Source organism: Alligator mississippiensis, chromosome 1 (assembly GCF_030867095.1).
Source record: "Alligator mississippiensis isolate rAllMis1 chromosome 1, rAllMis1, whole genome shotgun sequence".
In the NCBI taxonomy this organism is placed as follows: Eukaryota; Metazoa; Chordata; order Crocodylia; family Alligatoridae; genus Alligator; species Alligator mississippiensis.
The window spans coordinates 266,747,403-266,769,922 of NC_081824.1; the positions used below are offsets into that span (position 1 = coordinate 266,747,403).

At 44.8% G+C, this 22,520-nt stretch overlaps 1 protein-coding gene across 1 annotated transcript in view; it reads right to left on the reverse strand.

Moving 5' to 3' along the window:
* The window catches only part of MPZL1 (myelin protein zero like 1), a 48,296-nt gene extending 26,208 nt beyond the window's left edge, over positions 1 to 22,088 (reverse strand). The window contains exon 1 of the mRNA XM_059720596.1: positions 22,001 to 22,088. The gene's annotated coding sequence lies outside the window, so the exon portion shown is untranslated. The remainder of the gene's footprint in view (positions 1 to 22,000) is intronic.
* Between the last annotated feature and the right edge of the window lie 432 nt (positions 22,089 to 22,520).

The window sequence follows — 22,520 nt, forward strand, 5'->3', positions numbered from 1 at the left end:
CAAATGCCAAAATATGGTTTCATTCCTCAGTAGTACAATTTAATGGGTTGGCCTCAGTAGTACGGTTCAATGGGTTCGCCTCAGCAATACAATTCAATAGGCTGGCCTCAGCAGTGATAGGACTAAGTCCCCGTCCTTCAGTCCCTTTCAGGAGCTCTACAGCTTGAGCGTGAACTAAGAGATCTGTGTTCACGGAGAGGGTGGTTCAGGTGATCAGTCTGATCCGGCCTACCCTTGCGATTCTTCCTTCGTTGTTCTGCAAGTGAAGTCACCTCCAAATTGGGACAGTAAGTTACAGTTTTTATTGAGCGAGCTGCCGTCAATGGGTTCCTCCTACTCAAGCCTGTCACTACTCCCAAATTTGGGCTCTGATCTTACTCAACAGATTCTTTTGCCTTTGTTGAGCATTTTAAATTACCTTTGGGAAACTTCCATATCACTGCAGGTGCCCTTTTCTTACCAGTCTGGTTAAAAGGCCCTAGGGTTTGATCTCTCGGAACTCAGGATATTTGCTCTCTTTGTAAAAGACTTCTAAAGATGAACAAAGTCAGGACCTTTTGCACGTAGTCCAAAAACAATGACTTAGATAAGGAGATAAATCTTATCTTCTTTCTGAAACTGGCTAATGGGCAACCTTTACAAACATTCAAACTATTTCATTCAATATGACAATTTCATATAGAGGCTTCAAATTAGGGCCTTCCTGCCCCTAACAACTATGAAATTATGAATCTCTGATCTTTTATTTTCTCCTCAGAAAGTCTCAGTATTTCATACACAAGTCACTTGTTTAAGGTGTTTTAAATGATTTAAACAAGTTAAAATGATACAATCCACTCGAGTCTATTTCAGTACACACACAGGATACACTTGAGGCTTAGCTATATCTAAACACAGTTCTATAGTTAAAACAGATGAACTTGTGCACAGAATATCAATGATTACAAACTCAGTCATTAGCACACTGATGTGAAGAAGTCTTTACTGATCTTCACATTTGCTATGCCTGCTAAATCTGGAAATCTGGATATGTTGGGGAATGATGGTATGCAAATTGTGGGAAAAGAAAAAACTAGAATAAGCAGCATTGCTTTAACTACTCTACCTTACACAGAACAGGGTCAGGGGCCAAGAACACAGAGGGAACCAAGAGCATGCAGTCAGCCTGATGTGAGACTGAAGATGTGCTCTGAACTTTAAAATCTATTACTGCAGGTTGGTTAGGGACTGCACTGGGAAGACCAAATAGATAAGTGGTACTCAACCTTCTGGCCCCATGGGCCTGGCACCATGTTCCTCCATGCTGAGCAAGCTGGGATTGCTCACCTTTGAAATATAGACGACTGCAGGAACATAGCCAATTCTTCCCCTCTACACTACCTCTATACCAGTGGTGGACACCTATTATTCTTCCTGAGAGCAAAGAGAATCCTTAACAGTTATGAGAGTTACGTGAATACATTTATACTGGAGGAAGGAACATCTAGTACTGCTGAGCAATCTTACAAGTATGCTGCCAGGAGATTACGATGGCGAAGTTTTTTAGAGTATACAAAACATGAAGTCCATGCTTCAAGAGTTGAAGCACAACTCTCCTTACTCCCCAGCTCTCACCACTACTTCAAAAGATTCAGAAGAGTTCAGAGTCCAAAACACTGTCCAGACAGTAGAGAAACAAGCTCATGTACCTCCTTTCATTTTTTTTCTCAGTTACCCCTACAACCAAGATCACATTTTTTTCTTTCCCTTCAACATTATTGAACTGATTCCATAAAAAATTAAATGCTTAAATGCCGTGATTTAATCAGAACCAATTAAATCAAAACAACTGAATAGACAGATGCCTCCCAGCTCAACTTTAGTTAAACAAACATTAAGTTTTGGTTTCATATAGAAAGAGGAAGTAGCTTCTGCATATAGGACTTTTCTTAACAGGTCAGCAAAATACTGACAGTGCTATTACATCACTTTTAACATAACATCCAGCTAAAGATGTGCTGTTGTGCGACTGTGGAAACGTTTCCAAAGAAAAAAAAAAAAGTTCAGGGTCAAAGACTGTTTAGCTTTTGATGCTTACATGGCAGAGATTTGTAAGCCTATTAAAAAAATGCTATTGTGTCAAAAATTTAAGTACCTACTTGGAAACTGTAGTATGGTGGATGGAATTCCACCTTTCTGAGAACTCAGTGTAGTGATAACACTACCTATATCTGTTACTAACGTGCATAAATTTGACTCTTCCAACCTTGACCTATTCTGTCTCCTAAGACTATCAGAAGCAGTCTTTCAGGATAAAAACCACATGGAGGGGTGTGGCAGGATGCTTAGGGCACCTGCCACTTTAAGGGGTCAGGCAGCCAGCAAAGCAGCTTGCATGTGGAAACAGGGCTAATTATGGAGCCATCTGACTCAGGAAGCCTGCAGAGAAATTATTAGGGGTGTGCAAAGCTTTGTTCACCGATTCAATTTGAAGAAGATTCGGCCAGGTTCAGAGGCCAAATTACCAAATCGTGAGACCAAAAAAAACAGTCCAAATTGATTTGGAAAAGAGTTTGGAGATTCAGAGATTAGGAAGGCAGTATTTCAGGGAAACAGAAACTGAGAAGAGGTAGGGGGAAAAGAGTGACATCTGTAGCTGGCCAGTGACTGATTTTTCCCCGAGTCCCCTTCCAATCACAGGGCTCTGGGGGAAGGATGTAGAAACAGCTACCACCCCTGCATTTTCATCCCATTGCGCCTTAACACACACAAAGTCACACGTCATGAGTTTTGCTTTGAACAGTTTGAGGTGCAGTTTCCCAGAAACCCCTGTACTTATATCTCCTTGAAACCTTCATGCCCTGAGAAGGGGCTATCATCCCTGCTGTTTTCATCCAAATCTGCCAAAAAATGACTAAGTTATAGGTATTTTGGTGATTCCCCATTATAGACTATGGCCGAATCACCAAATCTCTCCGAATCAGTGCCAAATCTTCCAAAGCTGATTCGGCCGAATCGATTTGGGACAGTGATCTGAATCTCCAAATCAAATCACTGTCCTCCAAATCAACCAAATACTTCTCTATTTGCACAGGCCTAGAAATTATCTGACTGGATGGAGAAGTCATCTGACCCAGAACAAGGGCTAGGCTTAGACAGGACATAAGCCCAGGCCCTGCACAGAGTTGGCAGTAAGATCTTGGAGGCTGCTGGGAAAACACTGCCTCAGCAGAACGGCTGCAAAAGGTTAGCACAGTGAACAATATCTAGAACTGTCTGGAGAGGAACTAAAGGTGTGAAAGAGGTTCCTAGAGGGAAAGATTCAGGGTCCAGAGAGCAGGGCTAGAAATAGAGAACCTATTGAGGGGTCCAGGTCAGCCCAAGGAGAGAGGCTGCATGTGCGAGACCTATTGAGAGGTCTGAGTGAGATGCACAAGAGGCCCAAGAGGGCGGACCTTAGATGACAGAGGGCTGACAGCCAGAGGACTGACCCACAGTATCTCACTGGCCTGGGCAGGATAGGCCAAATGCCCAGGAGGGACCACTGCCAGAACCAGGGAGCCAGCCCAGAGATCTTGCTGGTCCAGGTGTAGAGGACCACAGCCAGAGAGTGTCCAGCAGCAGCTTCTGCCTGGCAGCCACTGTCACTTATTGTGGCCAGAACAGGTGCTGCAGGGACCCCCACCCTGTGCGCAGGTTGAGGCAGGCCAGGGCTGCGCACTGAGCCCACGTTTGGGCCCTGGCTGGTCTCCATGGGGTCATGGCCAGCAGCAGCAGCTGCTGGAAAAAGCAGCCACCACCAGAGCTGCTGGGAAATGGCATCTGGCTGCAGAGCCACCCAGCCCTGCTGCACGCCTGGTAAGCATGGCAGGATGCACCATGGGCTGGATGACACCTGTGCCAGGCAGGACAAAGACCTGCTGCAGGCTGGACAAAATCCCTCTGCAGGCTGAAATCTGGCCCATATTTTGCCCATCCCTGGCCTAGAGATTGGTCCTGGGTAAAACCTGAAACTGCACCCTACTGTGGCTGGTCAGCATGGTGGCAGAGCAGCCTCCGCAAAAATGCCACACATTGCCACCTCACGAAAAAGCAAGTATGGGGCACCTAAAAGCCTCAGCTCCTACAGCCTTGTGGGTCACTCTGTGGAGGGGGAAGGCTAAGAATGTGCTTCCATACATATTCACCACACCCTAATAGAAAAGGAAGGGAGACAGTGGGACCAGAAAGGTTTGGAGGCCCAGAAAGAAGCCAGAAAAAAGTGGAACCAGGGGTCTGAGGACCCAGAGAAAGGATCATGTGACATCAAGGGCTGGGGCAGCCCAGGAAGGGGCTGACTGGGAGATGGCGAGGTCTTAGGGCCCAGTGAGCAGCTGAAGGAGAGACCAGAAAGGTCTAGTAGCCCAGTAAGGGGTTGAGTGAGAAACCAAGAGGTCAGGCAGCCCAGAGAAAGGGTTGTGGGGGAGACCAAGGAGTCTAGCAGCCCAGAGAAGGGCTGCGTGTGTAAACAGAGGACATCTGCGAGGTTTGGGGTGTCGTTTAGGAGTGGAACAGAGCTATGCAGTTAGCCCAAAGGGCACTGACCACAAACTCCGGGTGGTCGTCGTAGTAAGATTAGGGAAGCCTCCAACATTTTATACAACTAATCACATCAAAACATAGCAGGTGAGAAGGGCAGACTGCCCACAGAGCAAGGTAAAAGAAAAGTTTTGGCCTCCAGCGGCTTCACGGTCACCCCTGAAAATGGTGCCAGGGGTGGCTATGGTTTGAGAGAGGGGTTTATGGTTTGAGAGAGAAAGAGAGAGAGAGAGAGAGCGCGAAGCCAAAACCAGCCCCAATACACCACGACAAGGCATAAGCAATACTGAACAAAGGCAAGCTGACAGCATAAATACACAGGCTAGTTTCTTTTCCCTTCCTTACAGCAATTGCTACAGGATGGTTTGTGTTCTCAGATGCTTCCTGTGCTGCAGCTGCAAGGGCTAGCGCTGTAGGATAAGATGAAAATGTCTAAGGTCATCCTAGGTCTCAAAAAATTGCTAATAAAAGTTTTACCAATGAAGCAAGCTTGAGAAGAAGTCTAGAGTGAGGCCCAAAACTTCTACCAGCTTCCTGTTTGGACCAGATCTTTTCATTCCACTTTCCTCTTCCCAGCTGCAAGTGGAATAAATGAGCTCAACTCCACTTGGGACAAAGTGGAAAAGCCAACTGACATTTGGGGCTACTAAAGCATACTATGAAACTTTAGAAAGACAGCAGGTTTCCGTTCCATAGTGTACATCAGTACAAATCCAGGATAGGCACAGGTACTCTGAATCAGGGCACCCAATTTAATCACAATTAAAATCAAGCAAGAGAACTAAATTTAAATAGTCTTTTTTAAATCTTATTTTGGATTTGCTCTTGTTATTTTCCTAGAGGCTGCTTCTTGTCAATTGCTACAGTCACTCACATACATTGATCTGCAGCTTAATACAGTCTATCCTAAATTTGAGATGTTTTCTGCTGACCAGAAACACGCAGTATATTACATACCCTCATTCAAATTCTTCACTTTATTTACATTTTTATGATGAATAATTCATTTTACTTGATTTTCCCCTTCATAATGCATCAGGCCTTATGAAAGAAAACATGTAATTGTAACAAAAGTGCACAAGCAGATTTTATTAGTTAAGTAAGACTGCTCTGACTACGTATACAAAAAACACGTCCTGACAAAAATCAAAATAAAAAAAGAAGAAAGGAAGAAAGCTGTTCAGGTTTGCCAGATCCCCACTGATCGGGACTAACTTTTCCTCAACTAGTTAAAACATCTTCATGTGAACTGTTCATTCAAAAAGACACTGGCTGCCAAAACCTGACTTAGCACTGTAAACTCTGGTTCCACACACTTAGCCAACAACATGCACTAGTTCAGTGGTTTTGAACATACTGGCAATAAACACATACTGCTTACTTGTTTTAACACATTATAAGTTTAAAATTCAAAGCAGATTGTCTTAATCTCAATTTTAGATTTAATTGATATTCAGTTCAATTTAAAAAATGCTTTTCAAAAGTTAAGTATACAGGTTGTAGCCGTATTGGTCTAAAGGAAAAGGCAATCAGGACTCATAGTAGAGATGATGTCTTTTTTTAGACCAACAAGATTTTTCAAAATATGAAAGTTCATACTTCATAGGGTTTCACAGAGGCGATAATAGATGGAAAACTCCTCTGGGCAGTCAGTTCATAGCTAGTATGGAGCCTCTCACCTTCTGTGAGGATCTGTGATGATGCAAATTACCTTGAAACAAAGGAAGAAGCAGGATCCGGGTTGTGAGGTGGTAACAGTTGCTTCCTGCTTGGGAAAATATGAAGATCCTGGTCCTGCCTTTGTTTCAAGGTAATTTGCATCATCACAGATCCTCACAGGAGGAGAGGCTCTATACCAGCTATAAATTGACTGCCCAGAGGCGTTTTGTATCTATTGACTCCTCTTTCAAATCCTATAAAATATGAACTTTCATTTCTACCCAGGAGAACTTTTACAATCTTTCTCCAATGCTTGATGAAGGGTGTTGGTGCCTGAAAGTTTGCAATTAAAGAATTTTTTTGCAAAGATCTTGTTGGTCTAATAAAAGATATATCTCTACTACAAGTTCTGATTGCCTTTTTAAAAAATTAATAAATTTGACATAAAAGCTTATAAACAGGCTCTCTCTTGAAAGTATTTCTAGTGACAATTTATTTGCTGGGATTGCTGGTCTTACTGAACCAGCTAAAGAGGTGCTCTGTTTGCCATACTGAGTGAAGCACTTTTGCCCCTCTGTTTCCTGGGACAGGAACAATTAAGCTTTAGAATCCTGCAATAGGCTGAAGCCCTGATTCTCCTATCTTATTATTACCATCAAACAAGAGTTTAGACCAGCGAGTCTCATCTAGGGTACAGCCAGATCCTTTGAAGGGTGACCCAAGGTGTGAGGAGTTAAGGCATACGCAGATAAATGCCAGCTCAGGCTTGTCCTTGCCAGGCCAATCCCTCACCCCTACTGCCCAATCTCTCTGAAATTTGATGCCACTTAATTCACAAAAAGTTATAAAAGGGTGCCTCAAGTCTAGTGGATGAATTCAGTGAGGGGTGTCTATATTCCAAAAAGGTTGAAAACCACTGGCTTAAATAAAGTTGAATCACTTCATCCAGCAAGCCTAGGCAACAGCCTATATCAGTCCCAGGAAAGACAGGTGAAAGTAAGACTTCACACTGAACCAGACTCCAGGCACTCTAAATACTTTTAAAAGTTGTGGTTTTTCCATTTGCACGTTCAAAGCAACTTAGGAAAGACTGGTGCATGTATCTGGAGAGAAAGCAAATGGGTATTGGTTCATTAGGACAAATATATCTACAAATTCATTTTCTGTGGAAGAATGTGCTACAAGCAGCAGTCTTTCCTTATAGTTGTCTTGCAGAGCAGCCCTGTTAGGAGGTCAGGGCAGGAAGGGCTGGTTTGACTGCCTTGTCATAGTCTCACACCAAACTAGGAAGAACAGAAGCAATGCCCTAAAGGGAGTGGATTTCCAAAAAAAAGAGGATGCAACAGTCGCATCAGAGGTTCCCTTCTCAATCTAATCTCAGTACAAGGGCCAAAGAATATTCTTTTCCAGATCCCGACTACCAAATATTTATTCTTAATGCACAAAAGAGCTTTCAGCAATTCAGTGAGATTAACTCAGAGCTGCAGTATTGCAAGTAGATTTTTCTGCTATTGGAGTGATTATAACAAAAAATAATTCATTGTTTCAAGTCCAAGCCAGAGAACAAGCCTCCCTCTTTCAGACATTAAGCAAGCATGATGCCTCCAACATTAGTGTGGGAAGAGAAAAGTCAGCAGGGAATAGAAGATTCATTGCCAGCAATGGGATGGGGGATAACACTGGCCTGCTTATTTCAAGAAGACATTGTTGTAACCTGGAAAGAGTACATAGAAGCGAAGTCGGCTTTCCCTTTCATCACAGGCTTACTGTGGGTGGAACTCCTGCTCAACTACCCTCAGTAACTTCAACTATGTTTCTTTGACCATTATTTAATTTGACCTGGACCTAGATGCTACTCCCTCCCCCATCCCTCCACATAGGCTGCACCAAAGGCTCAGACATTGTTAGGATGACTGAAAAGGGTTAACTGCTAAAAAACTTTGGGAAAAAAGCCAAACTCAGAAGCAGCTAGAAGTTGTTCAACTTACCAACCTACCAAGCAGTAGTTCTCACTAATTAATCTATCACAGATCCCTTTGAGGTTAAGACTAGAGTTAAGCAAGGCTGCATCATTACTCCAACACTCTTCTCAATAATGCTTTTCGCAATGCTACATCTGACTATCGTCAAGCTTCTAGTCAGAATGGAGCTAAACTACCAAATGGATAGTAAACTATTTAATCTCAGCCGACACAGAGCCAAAACCAAGACCACCCCGACCACAATCATCTAGCTCCAGTATTCTGATGATGCTGCACACTACTCACTCAGAAGCAGACCTTCATGCAAATCGTTGACATCTTTACTGAGGCATACGTGAAAATGGGACTGACACTTAACATTCAGAAGACTAAGGTTCAACAAGCTCTTAATGAGTAATCCCCAACTCTGGTATTCAAATCACAGTGAGACTCTGGAGAACACTGAGTATTTCCCATACTTCGGAAGTCATATCTTGCAGGAGGCTGACATCACCTCAAATGTGTGAGGGAAACCTTCAAACACTTGAGGAAACGTGTGATCGAAGATGGCAAAATCAGATCCCAAACCAAGATTATGGTTTATAGACATGGACAACATACAGGAGACCCCTCAAATTGCTTAAGAAGTACCATCACTGCTGGCTGTGGAAGATCCTTTAAATCCAGTGGGAAGATAGACGCACCAACATTATTAGCACCCTCTCGCAAACACCATGAACATGGAGGTGATAATCAACTGACATCAGTTTCACTAGGGCAGCTCTATGTTTATCCAGAAGAACAACTCCAGACTTCTGAAGCAAATTTTATTTTCCCAGCTCAGTCAAGGCGTATGATCAAGAGAAGGACAGAAAGAGTACTTTAAAGATATCCTCAAGGCCATCTTGAAAAAATGCAAAATCAACATCAACTCATGAAAGACTATCATCAGGACTTTCCCAAATGGAGGAAGAGTCTGCTGCAAGGATCTCAGTATATTGAAACCTGATGACAACAACAAGAGATGAAAATGTGGGGGCAACAGAAACTGCGGGTTACGGCCCAGATCAGAGCCACCCACCCCGCATGGAAACAGGGGTCCAAGTTGCAACAAGAGTTATTCAATCCCAGATCAGCCTTGTTAGCCATCTTTGGACCCGCAGATAAGAATCATGAAAGACAATCACCCACAACTGCAAGAGATTGCTGAAGATATTGTTCAACCTAATAGGAACCCATGTCATATCTTTTCAAGGCCAAGCCACAAATAACACCTCCCTTTCACACAAAAGGCAAGCACAATTCCTTCCTATTTTTGCAAGGGTAGCTCTGCTTGACATAATCAAAGGGAATGTATCTCTCTTTCAGGCCCTGAACAACAAGACTTGCTTCAAAAACTTCAAGAACATGTGCTTGAAACAGGACAAGGTAATACTGTCACAGACTTATCTGAACTGTAGGTATGTGTATAGACAATATTCAATACGTGCATCTTTATTATTGACCAATGTTTGGCTTGCTTTCTGTGACAGTCATTTTATCAACAGTAAGAAAGATGTTCAATACCCAATCTTTGCACATAAATTTTGGTATCCATATACCCTTACATTAAGCCCCAGTCCCATCAGTCTGACCATCTGTCTGGCAGTAACTGAAGGGCATTCTAGTAACAGACTCAAAACTCATGATCTGTGTGTTCAAACCTCCAGACTACAGGTTGCACTGGCAATAATACCTTTAATCAGAGAAAGGCACTACTATGTCACTGAAATCTATCACAGTCTGGCAGAACCTGGAGAAACCCAAACCCCCAACTCTGTAAACAAGTTCTAAAATCCAAAATAAGCCAGGGAAGCAGCAAGTGTGAAGTTCTACTTTTAGAAGGACTCAGGCATTCTGGCAGGCAGAGGTAGTTAGCCTTATCAGTGTGAAGGCAGGGTACATATGCACTTTTGTAGACTAACTAAATAAAATAAGAAAGAGATAAAAACACAAGGTTCTCTTCATCAGATGCTGTGAAAGAACATAAAGCAGGGTATAAGAAAAAGATAAATTAGAAGACAAGGTGGGGGGGAGGGAAGAGATGGGGGGTAGCTCTAGGAGAGAAAAGCAAACAAGCAGCAAACGAATAGGAAAAAAAGGTAGGAACAAAAGCTAATCCAGGTAACAAGATAAAAATCCACAGTCCCCATTTAAAACAGAGAACATAGTCCATTTTGTGGCTGATTTTTCATTCTGCAGTTTCCTGTTCACACTGGTTCTCTCTTTATGCTAACAAGCAACGGAGTAAATAAAAATGGATGACAGACAGACAGACAGACACATAGAAAATTAGTGTTGGAAGGGACCTCAGGAGGTCATCTAGTCCACCCCGCTGCTCAAAACAGGACCATCCCTGACTAGATCATCCCAGCCAAGGCTTTGTCCAGCCAAGTCTTAAAAACCTCCCAGGACAGAGGTTCCACCACCTCTCTAGGTAACCTGCTCCAGTGTTTTACTACCCTCCTAGTGAGAAAAGTCTTCCTAATACCCAACCTAAACTTCCCTTGCTGCAACTTGAAACCATTGTTCCTTGTTCTGTTATCAGCCACCACTGAGAACAGTCTAGTTCCATTCTCTTTTGAACCCCACTTCAGGTAGTTGAAGGCTGCTATAGATCCCCTCTCAGTCTCCCTCTTCTCTAGACTAAATAACCCAGTTCCTTCAGCCTGTCCTCATAAGTCATGTTCCCCAGCCCTGAACCATTTTGTTTCCTTCCACTGGACTCTCTCCAATTTTTCCACATCCTTTCTGTAGTGTGGGGCCCAAAACTGAACCCAGTACTCCAGATGTGGCCTCACCAGTGCAGAATAGAGGGGAAGAATCACTTCCCTTGACCTACTGGCCACGCATCTACCAATGCAGCACAGCATGCTGTTAGCCTTCTTGGCAACAAGGGCACACTGCTGGTCCATATTCAGCTTATTGTGCAGTGACCCCCAGGTCGTTTTCTGCAGAGCTGCTGCCCAGCTAGTCAGCACCCAGCCTGTACTGGTACATGGGACTGTTCTGTCTTAAGTGAAGGACTTTGCACTTGTCCTTGTTGTACCTCATGTGATTCCTCCTTCTGGCCCAATCCTCCAATTTGTCTAGATCGCTCTAAATCCTAGCCCTACCCTCCAGCATGGTGTTATCTGAAATCTTGCTGAGGGTGCACTTTATGCCATCTTACAGGTCATTGATAAAGATACTGAACAAAACCGGCCCCAGGACCAACCCCTGGGGCACTCCACTCGATACTGGCTGCCAACTAGACATCAAGCCATTGATTACTACTCTGAGCCCAATGCTCCAGCCAGTTTCCTATCCATCTTACAGTCCATTCATCCAGCCTGTACTTCCTTAGCTTGCCTGGGAGAACGTTGCGGAAGACTGTATCAAAAGCCTTGCTAAAATCAAGGTACATCCAACTGTCTCCCCACATCCACAGGGCCAGTCATCTCATCATAGAAGGCAATCAGGTTGGTCAGGCATGACTTGCCCTTGGTGAATCCATGCCGACTTCCTCATCACCTTCTTCTCCTCCAAGTGCTTTGAAATGGATTCCTTTAGGATCTGCTCCATGATTTTTCCAGGAACTGAGGTGAGGCTGACTGATCTGTAGTTCCCTGGATCCTCCTTCCCTTTCTCAAATGGCATTAAACACGACAGATGCATCAGTAAGATTAACTAATTTTGGATTTAATTTTTTTTTTTTAAATCAGCTTGTATCCCTGTTCAGTTAGGAAGAGGTGTGTCACTGCTCTATTCTGAGCCAAAAATTGTCCTTAGGAAACACTGCTCCTAACATTTGGGAGGAGCACCCCAAAGACCTCTCTATACAGATCTGTTTGGGCATGGACATACATGACATTTAAAATAGTTTAAATGTAGTTCAAACCTGAAGCCACCAGACAAACCATTTTAAAGTATTGGTTTAAACTTTCTGGAACAGTTCAAAGGTGTACCTGCAAAATCAAGTAGTATTGTGAAGCAGTTCACCATTACATGTGGATGCTAAGTAAGTATCTATAACAGTAGTCTGGTCAGCTCTCCAGGTATTCCATGCTGCATCTCTCCTTAATGTCCCTCCTCCCGCACTGCAGCCCACCATTCTGGTATACAATCATAACTCTACTGTCCCCCTCCTTTCCCTGTCCCCTGTTGTTGGAAATCCTTATCAATGTGTTCCCCTACATTTCCTCACCAATAAAAGCCTAGCTGTAGTCTCATTCCATACTTGACCCCATGTCCCCAAGCCCCTGGGAACCAAAAAAACAGTCTAAGCACTGTACCCCATCCTCTTCAACCCTTCCCACCCCCATCAAAAAAAAAAAATCAGGAAAGCACACTGAAGACTGGCCACACTGGAAGTTCTGGAGTTTACTGAACTCATTTTTAGAAACTAAGGGAAAGCAGAGAAGGGAATAACACCTCCCATCACTGTGAAACATGCTGGGCTTTAAATCGTACCTCACACACACAGAGTTGTGAGCTAGTCCCAGTAAGTGAAATTTAGGAGTGGTTCCATCCTTGTGTGTAACCACACCCTCCTGCAAACTCTCCTTTAAAGCAGGTTATAAAACTCATTCAGCCCTGTGACCAGATGAGGGACTCAGGGTCAACCTGCAGGCCAGATCAACCCCACAGACCATGTCCACTCACCAAAGCCAATATGCAGGGCCAGTCCAACATGGGCATCTTCTGCAGTGCATGCCCCATGCCAGCTCTGCATGCTGCAGAGGTGCCTGTGCCAACTGACCCCTACTTTACACAGCAATGCCTACAAATCACCGTATCGAGCAGTTAGGCTCCTGGTATGTGGAGATTACTGGCCATCAGGCAACGATACTACCTGTAATCATCTGCTGCCTTGGTTTTATTTTGATTACAAACTCTTTGAAGCTGGGACTATTTTGTTCTGTATGAACAGTGTCCAAGACTGCACTATTCTTATCCAGGGCTAGAGCTCCTACATAACAGGTATAACACAACAATGTGAAAGAGGTAACTTTCATAACACAAAGATAATAAGCAAGGTCAGTGAAATCAGGTTAAAGTGAAGATTCAAGCACACCGAGTCCTGTTTGTTATAGTAATGGTAGACCTAGGCCCACCAGAAATTATAAGCCCTTCTCAGTGGCTATAGGGAGGCCACTAAACGTTAAAGTTCTTGTGACAACAAATGACCTGCATGCTTGTTCTTGTTTTATCGTGGTTAATAAGTAGGCTGCTAAGGGAGTGGGAAGTTGCTGTATTTAATTGCATAAATTAAATGAAAGGATAAGTGAGGGGTGGGAAAGAGGTGCAAAATATTAGAGAAGAAATTATTCCTGGGAATTGTAGGCTTAACTAGAAACACAGTAATTGGCATAATCAGTTCTTCAATAGTAAACCCCATGACCTACTGAGGTCTTATCACAAGAAGACTTTTTCTTCCCCCTTCTCTCATTACTACAGTTCAGTGGTGCCCATTTTTTTTTTGCCCCACAGGCTAGACGGACAGTGCAAAAATCTCTCTGCAGGCTGGATCTGGCTGGTGGGCCTGATTGGGCATGCCCCATGGCAATTAGAAATTTGGCAGCGGGAAGCTTTTGCAATGTTAATTGCTACTGTTTCCCTGCTGCCAAATTCCGTAACCCATGGGAAGGCCTGCAGGCTGAATATGGACAGCAGATGAAGAATTGAGCACCCCCATTCTAGTTGATAACTACAACTTGCCTGCCTTTCTGTGCTAAGATTTCATATGAGTTCAGAAAGCATTAAACCTCAGAGACTTGTCCAGACCTAGCCTGCTAACTGGTATGCAAACTCCAAACTGCTTTCTCTCCACTAGGATGTTAACTCAAGTTAATCAACAAACAGAGCACAACTTGTTGCCTAGTGAAAAGACAGCCTGGTGAACAGAGACTAAATACTGGGCAATCCAAAAACCCACCACAATCTCAATTCTACACCGGTACTGTAAATTCACTGCCTCACTCAAACTAGTCAATCAGAATTTCTACAAGATTTCCTAGTTAACAAGGACTCATTCTGACTGTCATCAGGAACATCCTTCACCAACACTAGTTCTATGAATAAAAAGCTTCCTGGGTTCCAAGTTAAACTGGAAGAGGAAAAAGAAACCAGTTTAAGTAGGGGAAATAGCCTGAAAGGACACAGAGAGATCAGGCAGAGCAGATTCAAGTTCAGGCTTCTTCCCAATGCTGGGAAGGTTCTTGTATTGACAGCAGCTGGACTGTAAAGGAAGAAGAAAGCAACTGGTGGTAGAGGCTCACACTATAGAAAGAAAAGCAGATAGAAAAACCCATAAAAATAAGCTTGAGCCCTCTCATCAAAAACAAGATATCCATGGAAGGCAGTTCTGATTAGATGAATGATGACTCAGTGCACTTTTGTGCACATCTCATGTGGTACAGAGTACAAGGAGAGAGAACTCATGACTCTCCAGTGACCAAGATGTCATAGCAAAAAGCAGAGCAGGGAAATAAACAAAGCCACTCTACTGTGCTTGGATTTTTCCAAGCATAAGTAAGTGCTGAAAACACCCCATCCAGTCTACCTCTGACTCGCGTTGAGCATCATAAGCTGTGCTCACGAGATGTAAAATGTCCTTCTTTCCTGCAAGTCCTTCCCACGTACTGGACACTGAACAACAGCATAGTTAAGAGATGGGTTTTTCACTATAAATATACCCATGAACATCATTCCTGTCAACTGCCCCTTCAAAAAAGGAAATAATAACCCCAGAGTAAGAGAGCAGGGTACTTAACACAGCCTGAAATATAATCATCTCTACAGTGTTAATAGGACATTAATAAGCAAAGTGCTTATTAATACGACATTGTTAGCACTGCTAACAGGACATTAATTAGCAAAGTGCTGCACCTAATTTCCATAAGGAAGTGCACTCTGAAGCTACTCATCCTTCAAATGACAGTGAAGCCCATGAAGACCACATGCTTTGGTAGCAAGTTTAATCTCATCAAACCAGAGCACTACATATAGTACATTCTAATATTATAAAAGCCTAAGTCTGTCCGTCTGTCCATAATGTTTTATTCGTGCTCCAGTTGGCTGACAAACAGCCAATCAGAGCACGAAGAAGCATTCTGACATAAGGCAGCCCGTCGCCATGATGGTGGGGGCAGAGGAGACGGAAGGGGAGGCGATGGCAACAGAGCAGATAGAAGCGGGGGCCGAGACCAGGCAGGGGAAAAGCTGGCCTGCCACGGCAGAAGGGGGGACCGCAGGTCCAGCCCAACATGGCTGAGTTAGCGGCTGGGGGAGGGAAGGAGCAAGCCTCCTCCCCATCCTCAGGCCTGGCCAACTCCTCCCCCCCCCCATCGACCCTGAGCCCGCTCCTCCCATCCCTGAGTAGGCCCAACATGGGGGGGAGGAGTTATCAATGGTAATGGGGTCAGGGGATAACTGGGTCTGGGCCTGATGCTGATGCTGTGTGGGGGCAGAAAACGAGCCCAAGCCAGTGGGAAAGCCGGCCCACCACAGCAGTACGAGGGGGACAGCGGGCCCGGCTCCGCCCGGTCCAGCCCAACATGACAGCCGCAGGGGGAGGGGAGGAGCGAGCCTCTTCCCGCTCCCCACCCTCCCCCGTCAGGCCCGGGCCCACTCCTCCCCCACCCCCACTCCCACATTGGCCTTGAGCCTGCTCCTCCCATTCCCCCACCACCACTGGGTCAACCCAGCCCTGCTGCTCTTCCCCCACCCCCCACCACAGTGGCCCAGCTTCTCCCCACCCTCAGGCCCAGTCCTTCTCCACATCAGGCCTGGCCAGCAGAGGCTCTGCCCCCGCCTGCTCCCCAGGCCCCTCCCCCATCATTCTTGATGAGCAATTGGCTAGTTATTACATAAGGAAGCAGCCCCAGAGATGAGGATGCTAACATAAGCTGCATTTGGCCATCGCTGTACTAGAAAACCATTAGATATTTTTTACCTTGAAGTCTGTGATGTACAGAAAAGGTCACTGGAACATTAGTCAAGGATCAGATATTTGGACAGCTTTTCACACACCAATGTTGTTACCAACCACTCAACTGCACTAAATCTGTTGTAAAAACCTGATGGGTTTTTCTGCAGTTTTCAAAGCAGGAGAAGACTTAGCAAGGAAGAGCACACAACAACTGCTACAGCTTCCTTAGCCTGACGAAGGGTTTATGAACCCGAAAGCTTGCTTAATAACTATTCTCCAACCATTTAGGTTGGTCTAATAAAAGATATCAAATTCACCCAAGGAACCTTGTCTGCCTATATCCTTAGACCAACACGGCTACAACCTAAACCCCTGCAACTTAGATATATTAATGTAGAGCATAGGCGACATGTAGGGGTGCGGCATGTGCCCCCCTGAGACTGCCCACCACTGAAGCCACTGGCAGCTTCTGCAGGCGGTTGTCACCCACCAATAGGCTTGTCCCTGCTCGCCACCACCAACACCCACTCGCTGCCGCTGACACCGAAGTTGGCGTCTGCAGGCAGTCCCCTCTCACCACCATGGTGCCCCCCCAAGTCTCAGGAGGCACCAGTCATTCATGATGTACAGAAAATAATTTTCCACTGTCATTTTCATACTCTTGTTGTCACTTATTTAGCCTTTACACACAGGTTTGTACAGTCAGTTAGTTACGTTACTGGCCTTGGCTACTCTTTGATAAATGAAGTCCACTTCAGCAGGTTAATGGGACCTGCCAAACTGAAGCGTATTGGCTCTAAGGGAAAGTATGAAAAATCCTTTCCTTTGGAATCCTCAAGCTTAAGACACTGTTCTTAGGTAGCCCTGTGTTCCCATGTTATCTGAAAATTCTCAAGGTACAGGCTGCCCATATCTGGGGCAATATGGCAATACTTTGAGAAATTCTATGCAGAGAGAGACTCCCCAGGTCAAAAGTGGGTAGCAAGAGGTTTAAACATGTCTTGCTAGTTAGCAGCAGAGGCTAGAAGTCAGGACTCTGGGCATCTTCTGAACTGTTTCAGATCTCCTGTACCTTCTTGGGTACAGAAGTGCAGCAATTTGCTCAAACTTGCCCATCTGGAAAGTGTAAGAAGACATCTGTAAGGCATTTAAGATCTCTGGGTGGAAGGTGCAATAAGAGTGGAAAGTATTATTGTGGCTCTACACCCCACTTAGTTTGTAACATTCACTTTGGTCCTACCACATCAAATAGAAGCTACGAATTAAAGGAAAGCAAGTTAAAACACAAAGGAGTAACACAAACAGCTGACTGTAGCATTTTTGTTTCAAACTCTGCCTCACACACAGTTGGTCTAACTAGTGAAGAGAGTCAACAGCTCCTGGACACAAACACACGCACACACCTCAACATCAACGGGGAGGTAACTGAAACAGGACATTATTGCATTTAAAACTGTCTCCCTGGAATTCCTCCCTTTTATGATTTGACATTTAAACTAGCTTCAGATCAACTCTGAGATGGAATCTGCCTGTGTTCAACATGTGGCAGAGCTATTAAGAGAAGGGCTTTTACTGCCCATCACAAATGTTTCCCCAGAGTTCTTTTGGAATTTGGTTTTCAGTAACTCACTAAAAACAGTTTCTATAACAATATGTTTCAGATCATTTGTGTGTAGCTCACTGTTTCAAGGACCATAGCTGAGACTGTACATTTAACATGCCAAATGTTACCTTGTCACAAAGACACAAAAAAGCAAAGGAATTTAGCAGAATTTGGAGATTCACTGGAATCTGACAGGCCACATCATGAATGCTTCTGCAAAACTTGTGATTTCTGGGCTGCATGCACCTTAACTCCCACACCATCCTAGCCCCCTGATAAATGGTTGCAGGACAGTTTATAGTATGTCAGCGACAGGGAGAAAAATTTTCAACCAGCTTGGCAGTGGCTGCCAATATCTGGTCAAAAGAAGCCTGTGGGGCAATGTTAGGTATCCTAGTGTAGGCAGCCTATCAGCTGCTGACAGTTTGCAGGACCATACTGTTAAAACTCTACTGTCAACAGGACTATTGAAGATGTTATCCTAAAAATTTGAAACACCAGTCAATGGACAGTTTATACAAAAGCCCCAAGGACTGGTCAGAGCTAGAATTAGTACTGTTATTTAGCTTCTGTTATTTAAAGCAGGGGTGGACAACCTGTAGCACAAGTGGTGCAAGCAGCCTCTGTGTGTGGTATGTAGCAGATTGGGAAAGGAGCACCAAGCAGAGAAAAAGGGATCAAAGTGACACTGGGGGGGGGGGGGGGGGGGGGGGGGAAGAGAGAAAGAGAGAGAGAGTTTACAGGCTTAAATTTGTGGCACACCCCCAAAAGATTTAGCACCCACTGATCTACAGTATGCAAGATCATGAAATCTGCAATCTAGCAAGACAGTGCCATGCCTCAAAGGCTAGACACAAACACAAGAGATTTTAATTGGCCATGGGAAAACAGCTTTAATACATGCACACACATACTAAGAAACAGGTCAGATATAGTAAGATTGAAACATTCCAGATATTGGTGACTTATTCACTTTTTTCTGTTATGACCCAATTGCTTGCCTAACAGTACAGGACTGCTTCAAATATTGTTGCATGGATTTATTTTTTGAGAAGTTGGATATTTTGCATCCATTCACAGCCATCACCCATGACAACTCTGACTTCTGCTATGGAAGAAAGCTCAGCAATTGTATAGCTAACTCCTCCACATGAGTCATCTCAACATTTGCAAAACCAAAACCCCTATTTCAGATTACAAAATTTACTAATCAGAGGGAATCTTACTCTTCGTGGATTCTCTCTCTCATGCATGCTTTAGGTCCTGCTGGCACAACTCCCCAACAATCAATGAATTTTAGTGTTTCAACTCCTCATCACAATAGGTGGCAACCTGCCAGTTTCACAGGGTAAAAAGTCTTCCACTTTGGCTAGCTCATCCATCCAGACAGCATCTGTCAGTTTTGTTTGCAACTTGCATAATCAAAAGATTCAGAAAGATGCCAGTAATGACCACACTTAAAAAACTAACCTGCCAATAATCATACAAGAGGAAACTGAATGTACTTTAGGAAAAGGGCTCTCAAACTTTTCTTCTTTTATTATTTGGTAATGTGAACCACATTTCTGGAGTGATTAGTTTGTGAATCTGCTACCCCAAACATCTGACAGTCAGTGTCACTTCTTAAAGGAAAGGGTATTATTGTCAAATATTTCACTGGCAGTCAAATAGTTAAATTTAGCACATAGAAAGGACAGCCAGCTTCATGTGACCCAGTAGCTCCCCCAGCACAGAGAGAAAGAGAGAAAGAAACAGAAAGAAGAATATATACATTTTAAGGAGAGAGAAAAGAATATATACATTTGAAGGAAACCTAATTATCTGGACATCTTTCACTGAAACATATATCACTTCATCTTCTTTGCCTTACAAGACTGGACCCCATTTCTTTCTCGTTTATCTAGAAAGAACATAAGCTACCATACCTAGGGCATTAGGGGTTACATGGATCAAGACATAGATGCTTTTCCACTCTCCAAATGGGAAGCTGCAGTCTAGTGATAAAGAATTAAACAATCTCACTTTTTGTTCAGTTTCTACCATCTTGCAGCATGACTCACCCCTGAAAGATAGTATAAAGGGACAGGAACATAGCACACAACTCCAGACCCGTCACAAATTTCACAGAGTACTTCTGAACTTAAATGTTATTGTTAAGTTATCTATGCAACTCCTCTTAATCAAGATGTTGATACAGAACTGATTAAACAGTGACTCACTTGGTGCTGCATGCACACATCAAGAAGTAACTCGGCAATCATCCCCCCCCTCCCTCTTTAGGGACTCCAAACATGAACTTAATCCTGAACCCCGATACCTTGCTTTGGCTCTCTCCTCACCCAGTTGGTGCTGCAGGAAGAAATACTCCTCTATTTGCAGCACCAGATCTGCATTCTTTAGATAAGCAAAAATAATTCTGACTGAGAAAAAAAAAATCAATCCTGCCTGAGCCAGGCATAGATCATGACACCCCTCTGCCACAGGAAAAGCCTGATTTCCATATGGTATGCAAGTATTCTGGTCACCAACATCAATAGATTTCCTCTGCCTGTCAACACCTAAAACATTCACCAGGAATTCTGGGAGTGCAAGGATATGATCAAGTTATCGCATCACAGGCAGGAGTGACAAAAATGTTAAATGTTAACCTCCATATTGTTCCAAGAACAAGGCCACGGGGTTTTAAGACATGTTTGGAAGGAGACAGTTATGGTTTTCCCACTCCCACCACAATTCCTAACTATCCCTCCTATTGCAACAGTAACTAACACACATTTCCCATGCTCACCTTACATGATGTTAGAGCTTTTTAGCAATTCGTGTGGGCTATCCCACAAAAATATTTTGGTAATCTCAGACAACAAGCAAAGGCTACAATATGAATTCCACCAAAGAAGGGTTTCTCAAGACAAAGGCAATGGACTTGTACTTCCTCTAGCCATTCCAAATTTGCTACATTCACAGCTGACCTTAGTAAAATCACAAAAATGTTTTTATATCCTAGTTGTTCCTCTGCAAGTGGGAATAACAGGATTTCCTCTGCCTCACAGGGGTGTTAAGAGGCTAAGTATTAGTGTTATATACCGCTGGAATACACACTACAAGCCAGTAGTTAAGAGTTATTCCTGTCACTTTAATTTTGGGTTTGAGAACTGCTCTCCACTAATAAAATTTAGTGCACACTTCTAGCTTGGTCTGCTCTTGGAAGTTTTGCTAGCACAGCTACAGCTAGTAGAAGAGCCACAAAAAACAATAAATCAAACACTCCTAACTAACCAAATCTATTTGGTCATGTAAACCCCATCTCCCCTAGTAAGCATGTTTCTAGAGCACTGGTTCTCAACCCGCGTGACATGGCCCAGAGGCGCCTTAATTCTTTCAAGGGTGCCACACAATGCTAGCACCATTAGGTGTGCAAACACGATTTACAAGATAAAACCAGAGATTCCAAAGAGAAATCCACAGCTAAGGTCTTTCCGAGTTCTCTGCAACCCAAACACTACTCTATTACTCTTCTGCAAGCAAAAGAAAGTGAAAACTATGAGCTAAAAACTATTTAGTTAGTCTAATACAAGAGATCACATTTACCCAAAGAGCTGGCATTTTCCAAGGGCTGCCTCAAGTCAATCCAGGGGGACCTTGAGTCTACAAAGGTTGAGAACCACTATTTTAGAGCAGATTTCTCAACCTGTAGGTCATGACCTAAAAGTGGGTTACAAAAATGTATGGAAGGGTTGTGAACATTCTTTAAAAATGGATTCTTTAAAAATGTGGGAAACCATGGCTTTTCCTTTGCAGTCTGGCAGAGCTGGAAGGCTGGGATCTGGGGACAGCAGGTCAGCAGAGGCACACTAGATTGGGACTGGCCATTGATGTTTACAAATGGGTCCTGGTACGAAAAAGGTTGAGAAGCACTGCTTTAGAGTCAATTCTTTTAAGCGTAGGCAAGTCTGGAAGTCAAGCATGAAGCCTAGTTTTGCAAGACCCATTGTCTTGCTACAATTGTACTGAAAGACAGAGCCCCCTTCCCTCCTCCTCCCGCCCTGCTGCCGCTGCCAGGAGGCCAGTAACACCCCTGAGGAGGTGAGGAACAAAAGGCAGCCGAGCCGAGCCGCCTCCCTATCCCAGGCCAGGCCTTCCACGGCTCCGGACCCGGGCATCAACCCCCACAAGCCGCTAGCGGCCAGGCGGGAACCAGCCCCATCCCTCCTCCTGCAGCGCTCCTCGGCCCCGCGGGGACCGCACCCCAGCTCCGCCCCGCGCACTCACACAAGCCAAGCGCGGCCGCCGCCGCCAGCACCACGGCCGGGGCCCGGGCCCGCAGCCGCTGCCCACCGCCGCCGCCGCCATCTTGCCGCCGCCGCCCACCGCCCCCATTGTGCGACCCCCGCCGCACGCCCTGCCCCGAGCCCGGGAGGGGGGGCGGCCCCGCGCCCCCATTGGTCCACACCGCTGCCAATCGCACACACCTCCAGCGCCTCGGCTCTCCCCCGCCCTGCCGGGGAGCCACGCAATTGGCTGTGGGGGGCGTCATTCACGGCCAGGCTGGCCTATGGGCAAGGGTGGGAGAGAAGAGGGACACGTGACTGTGAGCAATAGTCCCTCTGCTCCCCCTGGATGGCGCCGGGCGGGGCGAAGAGCCCGGCAGACAAGACTTGAGCTGCGGCTCTGGGCCGTGTAGTCCTTCCTTGGGCTGCTGCAGTCCAGCAGCTTGCTGAGGCACAGCACACGCACGCAGACATAGGGACACGCACACCGCACACACCGAGGCACGTAACACAATCTGTTC